This window comes from Larimichthys crocea, chromosome XV (assembly GCF_000972845.2).
Source record: "Larimichthys crocea isolate SSNF chromosome XV, L_crocea_2.0, whole genome shotgun sequence".
Taxonomy (NCBI): domain Eukaryota; kingdom Metazoa; phylum Chordata; class Actinopteri; family Sciaenidae; genus Larimichthys; species Larimichthys crocea.
In genome coordinates this window covers 6,800,183-6,813,119 of record NC_040025.1, presented here as the reverse complement: position 1 = coordinate 6,813,119, position 12,937 = coordinate 6,800,183, and positions in this window count along the sequence as shown.

Sequence of the window (12,937 nt, the reverse complement as noted above, 5' to 3'; positions counted from 1 at the left end):
GCAGAGCTGCAGTCTTAGACGCTTCTCTGCGCCTCCATTAGAGCAGCTGCCCACCCAGTCCTTTAGTATAGAGACTGTGTCTGTCCCCCGTCCACCTACATTATTTCAAGATAAAACAAACAAAAGAGGAGTTTATCATAATAAATTAATAAAAATCAAATCAACATCTCCCACAGTCCAAAATAAGAGAATTAAATGTGGACTCCTGAATATCAGGTCCTTGTCCTCTAAAGCTGTTTTAGTCAATGAATTAATATCTGATTATGATATTGATTTATTTTGTCTCACTGAAACCTGGCTGCAGGAGGATGAAAACGTTTCTGAATATGCTTTTGATAATTTTTTTGGCCTTTTCAGGCTTTATTTGACAGAGACAGCTGAAGAGTGACAGGAATGTGGGGAGAGAGAGATGGGAATGACATGCAGGAAAAAGCCACAGGTCAGATTCAAACCCTGGGCTTCCCAGCAAGGACTGAGCCTGCACATGGGGCAGATGCTCTACCAACTGAGCTAAACGCCACACCACCTTTCTGATTATGCTTAAATGAATCCACTCCTCCCAGCCATTGTAATACACATATTCCTCAAACTACTGGTTGAGGTGGTGGAGTTTGGAGTCTATTAACAAATCCTAAACCTAAATTAAATTATAATTAATTTGAAAGTCTTGTTCTTAGCCTCACTCACCCAACCTGGAAAACATTACAGCCAATTTTATTTGTTACAATATATCGAGCTTCTGGTCTTTATTCTGAATTTTTATCTGAATTTTCAGAATTTGCATCAGGCTTGATTCTTAAAACAGAATGTTGTGGAGAAATTGCTGAAGTCAAAGGTCAATGGTGAGGTCAGGAGGGAAGAAAGTGTTCAGGAGCCTCTGATGTCTTATGCTGTATTATTTATTGATGCTTGGCCAAGGAGAATTAGAGACACTATCAAAGTACATCTGAAGTGCTTGAGTTAGTCTCACATTCTGACGAACTCGTGATGGTGGATAAACTTTAAACCCAAAGATCACACCCCAAATACTTTATGCCCAGAATTAGTCAAAGAGAATGTTTTTACTCATGGAAGTGTTATTGTCAGCATATTCTAGTCTGGAGACACAGATGTCTGTTTACACAGATTGGAACGTCAACAACAAGCTATCTATTATGTCTATGAAGGCAGCAATAGGTCTCTTCGACCCCGGCCACCACAGTGTTGAGATACGGTGGCACCCATTCAAAGACAAACAATTAATACTGCTTTCGACCTTAAGGTCCACACGTGACCATGTGTAGCCTAAGGATAGAAAATTCCATAACACAGATAAAGTAATTACTTTAAATTCACATGGACAACCACAATGATAGTCTTAGTACTGTGTTTATCTCTTTATTAGATTAAATCTCTTTATTAGATTCAACCTTCTCTCTGACCATTTTTAATAACCTTTGAGTTCATATTACTGGACTATAAGCTTTTTGGCACAAACTCCTACATCACGTTTATCTGATAGTGCTATAGCCAAATTTAAGGAAGTGATTCCTTCAGTATTGAATTCAATGCCATGTCTCAATGTAGCAGCTGCTACAATGTTACACCTAAATGGTAAATGTTAAATGTCAAATCTTAATCTTAATGTTAAATCTTAATCTAAATGTCAGATCTTAATGTTAAATATAAATGTTAAATCTAAATGTTTCGGGTGAAAATATTTTACTTAATATGCTAATTGGGCAGTCGGTAGCGTAGTGGGTTAAGCAGCCGCCCCGTGTGTAAGAGGCTATCGTTCTCGGTGCAGCTGGCCCCGGGTTGAATCACGCATCGGACGGCCAGTTACTGCGTGTCATTCCCCCTCTCTCTGCCCCCTGCTTCCTGACTATCTTCAGCTGTACTATCATTAAAGGCATAAAAGGCCCAAAAAAAACAAAAAAAAACAAACAAACACACTAATTCAAATGCGGGTAACTGGGAGTACAATATGTTTGTGTTGATTTGTTCTGTACACGTGACATCTATTGCACGTCTGTCCGTCCTGGGAGAGGGATCCCTCCTCTGTGGCTCTTCCTGAGGTTTCTTCCACCTTTTTTCCCTGTTAAAGGTTTTTTGTGGGCAAGTTTTTCCTCACTTGAACCGAGGGTCTAAGGACAGAGGGTGTCACTCCCTGTACAGATTGTAAAGCCCTCAAAGGCAAAATGTGTTATTTGAATAAAATTTGATTTGATTTGATTTGATTTGAAGTGCTGTCATGTTTTTATCCAACCGGTATCTCAAAAATCTGACCCATTTCCTGTTAACCATCGATCTTCTAAGTTAAGGAGCTGAAATTATCATTGAATGCTGTCTGTCTGCGGTGGTGAAGATGATGTCGAACACATTACTTTCCATATTTAATAGTCTGCAAGCCATGCTATATATTAAAAATACATATATCTCAGTGTGTACTTTTGTGAACAACACAAAGTTTAATATTTGAAGTAGTTCAGTATGAAGATGAGTTTTAATGTGCAGTGAAGAGTCTACAGCTTTCAGCTTGCTGCAGTTTCTGATTCATGGTTCTAGAAGTTAGTTTCGGAAAGTCAACTTTGATTGATTTAGCTGCTGCTTGGAGCAGATGATACTCTAAACTCATATCAAACCAAAAATGAAGCAGTGGATGCTCCTTTTAGACTTGATAGATAGATAGATAGATAGATAGATAGATAGAGTGACAATAGACAACATAAGAATACAAATATAAAGTAAACTATAAATAATAAAATATCAAAATAGCAATAGTAAATAAAATATATTGTACAAAAGTATATACAGCATATATATATATAAGTATGTGTCTAACAGCTCATGCAACAAAAATAAAAAGAGAAGCTAGAAGATGCAATGTGAACATGTCCCATCAGGAGAGTGTCCTTTCAGCTAGAAGAAATAATCACGTCATCAGGTACAAAGAGGGAGAGAAAGACAGTGTTGACAGAAACTGACAGATTAAATGTAGATCCAACTGCCTCCAACCAAATATAAATCACTTAATTCATTTATGTGGGTGTGTTAGTTACATTGTACTTTCTTAGTTTCTGAATGTCCAGTGTGTCAGATTTAGGAAGCTCTATTTACAGAATATAATCCAGAATATAATATAGTCCACCATGTTGTAAAGCAATGGTGAAACAACAAAGACAAAGATCATCAGTATTCATGTTAACAGTATAGACTAAACAAAAAAAGTTGAATAAAGTGAGTAATTTTAGATTTCCATATATCTGTAACTGCCAACAACAGGTCAGCGTTGCTGTCTTTTACAGTTTATTCAGCGATGACTGATGGCCACCCGAGTGCAAAGTAAAAACACTGTGTTCCCAAGATATTTCCTGTTTTTATGATGACAAATTCCGCTTTTAACATTATCAGCGTACAATGTATTATGGGGTACTTTTTAGACTACATTTGACTTTAGAAGGGGAAAGTCTCCAAATTCAGATGCAGTGACCCCAGCAGGCTGGAGAGGTGTGCCTGTATTCCTGCATTTGAAATTTGACTAATAGTTAGCAAAGTAAACAGGCACTCGTCAAATTAAAAAAACAACAACTCTCAGCTGGGTCGTCTGTCAGGTAACATATAATACATCAACTCGCTATAACACAACACTTGAGGTGTTGAACATTAGTTCATCAGTCTCTTATCTTGGATGAATCATCAGTCATCTACTGTCTCTGATTTCTAGTTGTTCACTGGTAACTGTGAAGATATTCTACCGTCACTGTTTTCAAGCAGGACACCACAGAGCGGGACAACATGGACATCTGTCCTGATTTAATTCAGCACTGGATGAAGGTAAAGGTAGACATGATAATGAGGGAGAATGAGAAAAGATGTGATAAAACAGGTTTCGATTTCGATGAGTTGCAAAGAACAAACCTGGTTCCAAGTGGGTTGTGATGTGATCTGGGCTATTTGGCACAATGTTGCCTCAAGAGAAAGATCAGCCTATTATTACTGATACAAAAACACTATGGAGTGAGCTTCAAGCAATGGAATGTCCGAACAATTATCACATTTTCATTGGAAGTACATGCAAAATGTTTCACCAGTGCACATGCTGTATCAATAATAGTAATCCTAATAGTAATCCTGCTGGGTAGCTATACTGGGAGAACTATGTGAAGGACAGAAGACGCTATGGGGTTAGGGTGTAACAGCTTTATGCAGAAAGAAGTCACAGTAAGTCAGCGAGTAGCTTCAGCAGAGGTTATGTTACTTTGAGTTACAGTACACTACAGTCAAGATAATGCATTTCTCCACTGTAACAGTGTAAGTCCAGGCCATGCAGGTTGTAAAATAAAGTGCCCTCCAGCTCACCGCAATAAACAGAAACACAATACATCCATCTGTCTCGTAAACGAATCATTAATACCAGTGGAGTCCTTTTGGAAATGTTAAGTGAATGGTACCTCCACTCTACATATATTTTGGACATGCACGTTGTTATTTTTGAAGTGCTAAACACGCAGTCCAAGTCTCTGCAGAGCTGTCTATTTTGGGCTCAGCCACTGTACTTAAGGACTGCGGCTTCTTGGCCTCTCCTCCTTGAAAGGAGATGAACTTTTCTTTCTTGCTTTTTTTTTTTTTTTTTTTTTTACATCGGCTAAACCTCTGCTGCTGAGACACTGAGGACAGATCATCCACATGTGTGTGAAGAATCAGCAGCTGCAACCAGCTAGCTATTGACAAGCTTTATACAGCAAACACTTTAAATTCACGTAGGGCCCCGTTTCTATCTGTAATTTAGAGTTCAACTTAGTAATCCATTGAGAACTTCTCTGACAGGGAGGGTGGTTTTCATTTTTCCTTCCTTGGACCACTTTGACCTGAACCACTGCAGACCGAGAACACCACACAAGAGCTGCAGTTTTGCCCTGACCCAGTCGTCAAACCATCACAATTTGTCAAAGTGGCTCAAATACTCATACTCGTCCATTTTTTCATCTACTAACACGTCAACTTTGAGGACAAAATGTTGATTAGCTGCCTGATGTCCCACTCACTGACAGATGACATGATTACCAGATAATCAGTGTTAAGGTAACTTCATCATTGAGTTTGTGTATACAACAACAAAGGGGTGCAAAGGTGAGACAGGAACAGATTGATGCTTAAATGGTGGAAAGAGTTGGGGTGTTGATTAGCTCAGTTGTACAAAGCCTTGCCACATTGGCCCAGGGTTTGGGTCCGACCTGCGGCCCTTTGCTGCATGTCATTCCCCATCTCTCTCTCTCAGCTGTCTATCAAAAATAAAAAAATGGAAAATGGAAAAGAAATGACAGTTTGAGAGGAAGTAGTTAAAAATCAGGGAGTCGTGGCCCAGCTGACGGCATCATAACAAGGCTTCTCTCTGTTAGTCTGTTAAGGAGTATAAGTGGTAAATTGTTCAACTGGAAGTGATGGAGGAATGTTTGTCTAAAATGGTCCTCGTGCACTTACTTTCTGCTTCCTTCACACACACATGACTGAACTAAAGTTAACCATACATGTCGTTACTGACAAACTGTAAACATGCACGAACATTAAGTCGCTGGGAGCATAATTGCACTCAGACACAGAGCACTTAGATTAGAGCCATAAACAGCACATTAAATCCCACTTGCAGGTAATTAAATAAACATCTTCTGTGTCTTTACTCACATTGTTTGATCCCCTCCCCTCCCCACACACACACACACACACACACACACACACACGCACCACCCTTCTGAAGCTCTCAAAGGCGCTCACACATGCAGATAAAAGTGGCTCCCATATGACAAAGTGAAGTAAATATGGAAAAACTTAACTCATTAAATGGAATGGAGTCCATATTTAGACATGTGAAATATGGCGTGGCTTTCATGACCAGCTGAGGGAGACTAATCAGTTACATAGAAACAGCACTGACAGAAGAGGAGGACTGGGGAATGGCCACGAAGTACATGTAACCAAAATGAGATGACATGCTCGTCCTGATGCTGACGAGACAGTAACTCTTAATTCTCAAAGGTTGATCACTGAATCGATAAAAAAAACCCAAAAACTCTATTATTGATTTGCAGATATTTACAGCATCAGTATACGTGACTCAGAAAATGAGAAACCTGTGAGTGGTTAGACCTAACCCCTAACCTTAACCTTTTTACACAACCTGGCAAAGTTATTCTTGTTACTGTCTCATGACTAAACTGATCAGTCAGAACTGGTAAATGGTAAATGGACTGTACTTATATAGCGCCTTTCTAGTCTTCCGATCACTCCAGGCTCTTTTATACTACATATCTCATTCACCTATTCACACACATTCATACACTGATGGTATTTACCTCGGAGGGCTTTACAATCTGTACAGGGAGTGACACCCTCTGTCCTTAGACCCTCGGTTCGAGTGAGGAAAAACTTGCCCACAAAAAACCTTTAACAGGGAAAAAAGGTGGAAGAAACCTCAGGAAGAGCCACAGAGGAGGGATCCCTCTCCCAGGACGGACAGACGTGCAATGGATGTCACGTGTACAGAACAAATCAATGCAAACATATTGTACAATTACAATGAATGATAAAATGATTACAGTAGCTGTGGAAGTAATATTAGCTGGCTGCTATGTCTTGTGTTGTTGAACTTGATTGATGTTTGGCTGTTAGTAAAGTTGTCGACTCGTTAGTTTTTGATCATAGTAATGTAATCAGAACAAATACTCAAGTACAGCTGAACATATTTACCACAGTGGGATTACACTAAAAAATTCCAGTTTCTATGTAGTGTAGTTTTATTGGTTGTTTGTGACTAAACTATTGTAGCTCAACAACTGATGATGGCTAGACTACTGTGGGGCCATGGTTTTTGTAGTTTAGTCTAAGCAGATACACAGTGATCAGAGAGTTGTCACCTGTCTGAGGAATACAAGTATGATTCCTAGTGTGGCATGAATAAGGATCATTTTAAATACATTTTTCCTCAACAGAACTAAAATTAGCTTATTGAATGAACTAACCACACAACGCAAACAGTCCAAAACTATATAAAATGAAGCGTGCAAAGCTAAGATTAAGTGAATAGTCAAACCTTTGTGCAAACTTCTGCACACGGAAGAAGACAGCAAACAAAGCGGAGTGCTGCAGAACAAGAGCTCATTGTCATTACAGCACAAACCTCCACTTAAAATCTCCTGCACCTGCACATGCACTCCTTCATCGCACTTAATGTGTGGTATCAACTCTTACCGCAAGCACAGTAAACTATACTGTGAGCATTTGAAGTCATACTGTAAAAAGACAGTCAGTGCCGAGCAGAGTAATCACACTGACTCACCGAGCAGCAGACTCTGATGTCTGCCGCAGGCTGAGTCACATACACACTCAGGACGTCAGAACCTCAGGAATAATGACATGTTTGCAAGTGTATTGTGTGTGCGTGTGTGCTGTTGAATGTGCATATGAGTAAAATATGTGTGTTAGGTTTAGCCCTGCATATGTGTGTGTGTATGGAAAATGTGTTAATATCTTTTTTAGGGGTCTCCTTGCAGGGAAGTGTGTGCTCTGGTGGAAAGTGTGTGTCTGCTTTCTTCTGTGTATTCCCACACTATACAGCCTGAGAGGTAATCAGGCTAAAAGTTATGTGGTTCTCTAACCTGCCTGGAGATGAAATCATCGATGTACTCACATGCCAAACGTGTGTGTGTAAGTATATTGTGTGTGTGTGTGTGTGTGTCTGTGTCTGTAAGCCAGCTATAGTCAAACCAGCTGTTCAGAGCCAAAGGCACAGAGAGGTGACTAAACAGAAAACAGCTACAGAACAGCTCACCTGGTCTGAACACTCACACACACACACACAGACACACACAGACACACACACACACACACACACACACACACTCACGCAACATGTGCATCATCTGGTCTCACTTAAATTTGTCTGTGATCTCCCTCTTTCTCTTTGCTCACCATACTCTTAATTGTCCACTGAATCCAGTCACATGGTCAAGATTTGCATACTGAATTCAATCGCATATTAAGATCTTCCGGTACCATTTTCAGACTTTAATCTCTGCATATATTCACCATATTATTTATTTCATCATATTATTATTAAAATAAAACAATCCAAGAAGAAAAATCTGTTCTTAGGTTGAAACTCTCACAGCTCATGTAAACATAAAGGCCACAGCCTGAAATAAAAGTTTAATGTTATGGGGCTTTTTTACCACTATAGCCGCACTATAGAGCAAAGTTTACAACATTTCACACGTTGTACATTTTTTTTGTTTTGCATGTTACCCCCAGGTATCAGAGGAATAGTGTGCAACCATTGGCAGGGGGCGCCCTGGTAGCTCACCTGGTAGAGCCTAAGCCCCATATACTGAGTCCTTACTGCAGCAGACTGGGTGCCATTGTGGCTCTTTGCTCTCTCTCTCTCTACAGATGTCCTTTCAAATAAATCAAAGCAAAAACACTGGCAGGATATGACCTGCTTTGCATGTGTGTCCTGGTGCTACAGCACTACTATTGGTTAACACACAAAACAAAACAAAAAACCCAGAGGGTCCCTTTAAAATATTCCAAAAACCAGCAAATGTTCTGTGAGGGAGAAAATGTATCCATCTCATTTGTTAGGTCTCAAAGAGTCAAACAATTTGTCATGGTGACAAACTCTGAATGTAAACCTACCTTTCTTTGTTTAAAACTCCACCGTGCCCGTGCAGGCAGTTATGTGCATGACATAATGATAAAAACAATTATTTAAATGACTCACAAAAGTAAAAAAAGACCCTTCAGTACTAAGTCTGAATACAACCTGCATTAACACGTCTAGAGTTTGTGTAGTTTCAGGGTGACTGTGAAAGTAAATAAAACTTCTGATTGTCTAAACCCAGTCTAGTACTAAGTGGCAAACCTTAGCCGTGTGCGCTGTGTGAATAAATAAAGACTTGAATCAGGTCTGCTTTGGACGGGGAGGTGAGGACTGATGATCGATGGAGCGCAGGACATTTGAGCTACTTTACTAACTGTGCTTGGATGTCCAGCTCTCTCCTTCTCCTTTCACTCCCTCTCTGGCCATATTAAGAAAACAACTTAGATTGGAGGAGAGCAAAGCTGATAAACCGAGACAGAGAAACCTGGAACTGTTCCCAGATCTTCAGTTCCTGTTGGGTAATGAGTACGTGGGGCTGAAACAGGATGAGTGTGTGTGTGTGTGTGTGTGTGTGTGATCATGTAATCGGCACATGCACACTTTTGCGAGTGAGTTACAGTAAAAGTAGAATAGCTGTTGTGTGTGTGTGCACATTCCAAGCGGATACTGAAGTTAGACAAGCGGTGTTCAGCATCAAGACAACACATTCACTGTCTTTAAAAGGAGACCTGGCTGAACTGAATGAATCAGACAACAGGAATCTATTGCTAGTAGCTACTGGCCATTTTGGCAATACACACACGCACCCTTAAAATCACACATACAACTCCTCCATCATCACTAAGGCTGGAAAGTGATGTGAGTCCAGCTCTGTGGAGGGTGGTCTCTAACAGACTGAATCCCTTCAGTGGTTTTGTCTATATTCTGCTCTACAACCCCCCCTCCACCCATCTGTTCATATAGTTTAGGGACGTTAACAACCTGGGAATGCACATACACAAGTACATTTAAACACTCTGACGCCCTTCTCCATCTACAAACACAGCCTTTTAAGGTAAGCTCTCCCTTCCTTTCTCTCTGCCTGTCTGTCTTTGCCTCCTCTCAATAACTCTTGTGTCTGTCTCTTTCAGCCTGCCTGTGTACCCCCCAAACACCCACTACCACCACTCCCCCGTTGTGTTTCTACTCGTCTTATTTTTTTTTTCTATTTCTCTGGCTCTTTCCCCAACCAAGCACTGTCGGATTCCCTCATGACCAGCGTGCCTCTCTTGGGTCTTCTACTCTCCTGAACTCATCTAAACAGAGAGGAGGCTTGAGAACGGTGGTGAACAGGCCAAACAGACCCGAGCGAGGAAAAGAGCAAAGCAAACAAACGGAGGTTTGCAGCGATGCAGAGAGATGTGGACTCTGGATATCAGCGTTTTCATCCCAAGTCAGGGTGCAAAACGGTGCTGGGAGGCCACATGAGAAGGGCAGCAATATACACTCTGGATTCTAGGGAAATATTATATTTCTTCAATTTGGATCAGAAAGTAACTGTTTATAGTTTGGTGGGTTCTCTCTCTCGCTCTCTTTGTGTGTGTGTGTGGTATAGAGATGGAGAGATGGGCTCCAGTAGTTTTGTCCATATAAGGGGGGAAGGAATGTGGAGAGAGAGCAGCTATGAATGACTGATCTACCGCTCACCCTCCCTCCCTCCTCCGATCTGCCCCCCTCTTTCCTCTCCTAAATCTAGTTTTCATGTCTGTTAAGTGCGCATACACTAATACACACACACACACACACATATACATGGCGTACACACACACACACACACACACCTCTACTCAGACAGAGTACTGTTTCAGAGATCCCAATGACATCATCATGACCCTAGTGGCTCACTGACTTGTCAGATATGTGTGATGACTGTGTGTGTGTGTGTCAAAGTATCCAGGTCACACTGTGTGAATTATGTGCATTACGTCACCTCAGTAGAAAAACACAGGTACCGCACAGACACTCATGAATACATCACACCTGTGCGAGGAGTGTGTATGTTTGTCTCTTTGTGTCTCTGTCGGTCGTCCTCTTCCGCCGACATCCTTGCACGATCACATGATGAAATATACGGTGACGGACAGCCGTCCTCTTCACCTGCATCTGGACTGGATTCACTGGAAACAGATGTTAAAAGAAACAAATAATGATGTCAGGCGAACGCCAGCCCAAAGTATTTGAGAATGATGCATTCCTCGTGTGACTGTGTGTGTGTGTGCGTGTTACTGCAAGATGCATAGAAAAGAATGTGTGTGTATTTGGGCGGGAGGGGGCTGAAATCAGAAACCATTTCTACTGAGAGAAAAAAGAAGGGTGAGAGGAGAGGGGAGGAGGTCAAAAATAAATGTGTTTGGCCTGTTTCTGGTTGACCCTCACGATCTGTCTCTATGGCTCAACACCTCACGCTATGCTTTCTTGTTTAGTCATCCCCCCTGCATGTTTTCTCCTCTGTTCCTTCTGCCTCTCTTCTGTCATCTTTTTTAGCCTGTGATTCACACTAAAACATCTCTATTGGATGGATTACCATAAAATCACATCTATTGTAGTCAGAGGATGAATTGTACCGGAGATCCCAGGCTGTTAGCGTCATTATGAGGTTGTGGTTTTAAGTGAAATATCTCACTAGATATTGGACGTATTGCAAGCGGTTAACCTCTGTGGCTGTGAAGTGAAGCCAAGGTGGAAGTGCCTAAAACCGCAGTTCCTCAAACGCCCACTTGAGGCTGGCTCCAGAAGTGAGTCAGTCTCCATAAGTCCCCATGTTCAAATGTCCAACTTCACAGCAGAAATAAACATGTTTACAGCCTGGAACAAAAAACAGTTTTGGTCTCTGTAGCTAATTTCCCCGTTCATGACAACTGTACTGAGGGTGAATTTATATACAACTCACCTGTTAAAATGATAATAAGGCTTAAAGTTATGCTGAATTGAGAGTATGGCTGCTTTGATTGACAGGTGGGTGCAATCACAGGTAAACCTATTTGCCTGCCTCAGCTCCACCAATGCTCCACCTCTTTGCCTATTTCATTTAGTGGTAAGCTGGAGCTGTCAATCCTGTGAGTGACATCACAGAGACTACATCCATGTTTTATACTTTATACTTTACTATTGCCATAAAAAACATTCAGATGTTCACAGTACCCTCATGAATTGTAGTAACTTTGGTGATTTTCTCTCTCAAACCATCATCAAGTGAAAGTTTCCAGTATTTTGGTTTATGACCAAATAAATGTTAGAATGCTAACACACTTAATTACGACTGTGAATATGGTAAAGCTATTATTCTTAAAACCATAGCAGGATTCACAGCATTGTCAGTGTTAGCATGTCAAAGTACAGCCTCACAACAATTGTTTAAAGAAAGTCAGGAACAGATTGGACAGAAAGAGAAAGCGTGTGTAAAAAAAATGGCATTTATGAAATGAAACGGATGAATATCTAAAGACAAGCTGAGGGTTTAATTTGAAGTTAAAACTGGATCAGCAGAGAGACACTGTACAACTGAGGCCTAATGCAGTGTCTGATAGATGAAAAACAGACAGAAGAGTGTTGGAGAAAGAAATAAAGAGAGAGAACAGGCAAGAAGTTACCTTACTGTTACAGAATACACGATTATTGAAAATGTTTAGTTTGTGTGTTTCCTGTGAGGCCCATATAACTTTCTCTCTCTCTCTCTCTGTCTCTCTCTCTCACTCACACACAGACACACACACACACGCACACACACACACAGACACACACACACGCACATATTTCAGCCAGACTGATGGGAAGGCTGCTCCCACATGAACTGCATGACATCATATGATCTCATTACTGAAACAGTTCAGCCTGACACAAAGACCTGCAGAGACATGACCTGAGAGAGAGAGAGAGAGAGGGAGATAGAGAGAGAGAGAGAGAGAGAGAGAGAGAGAGAGAGAGAGAGAGAGAGACAGACAGACAGACAGACAGACGAGGAGACATACAGTGAGACAGCTCAGATCAAAGTCCTGCAGTATTACATGATTTAATATAGCATACATACGTTTTACGTTTGAAGTGATTTGGTGTCTTTGTCTTGACTGTCTTTTGTTTCTCCTGGATTCAATTAATGTCTTTTATTTTTGGTCCTGTTTCTACCTTTGCTTTGGCAACACATGAATGTACTTGTCATGCCAATAAAACCAAATTGAAATCGGGAGTGAGGGGTAGACACGTTTCAACAGAATGCAGGAGACATGGTTAGGTACTAAGACAAGCGCCCTATATACAGATTACTTG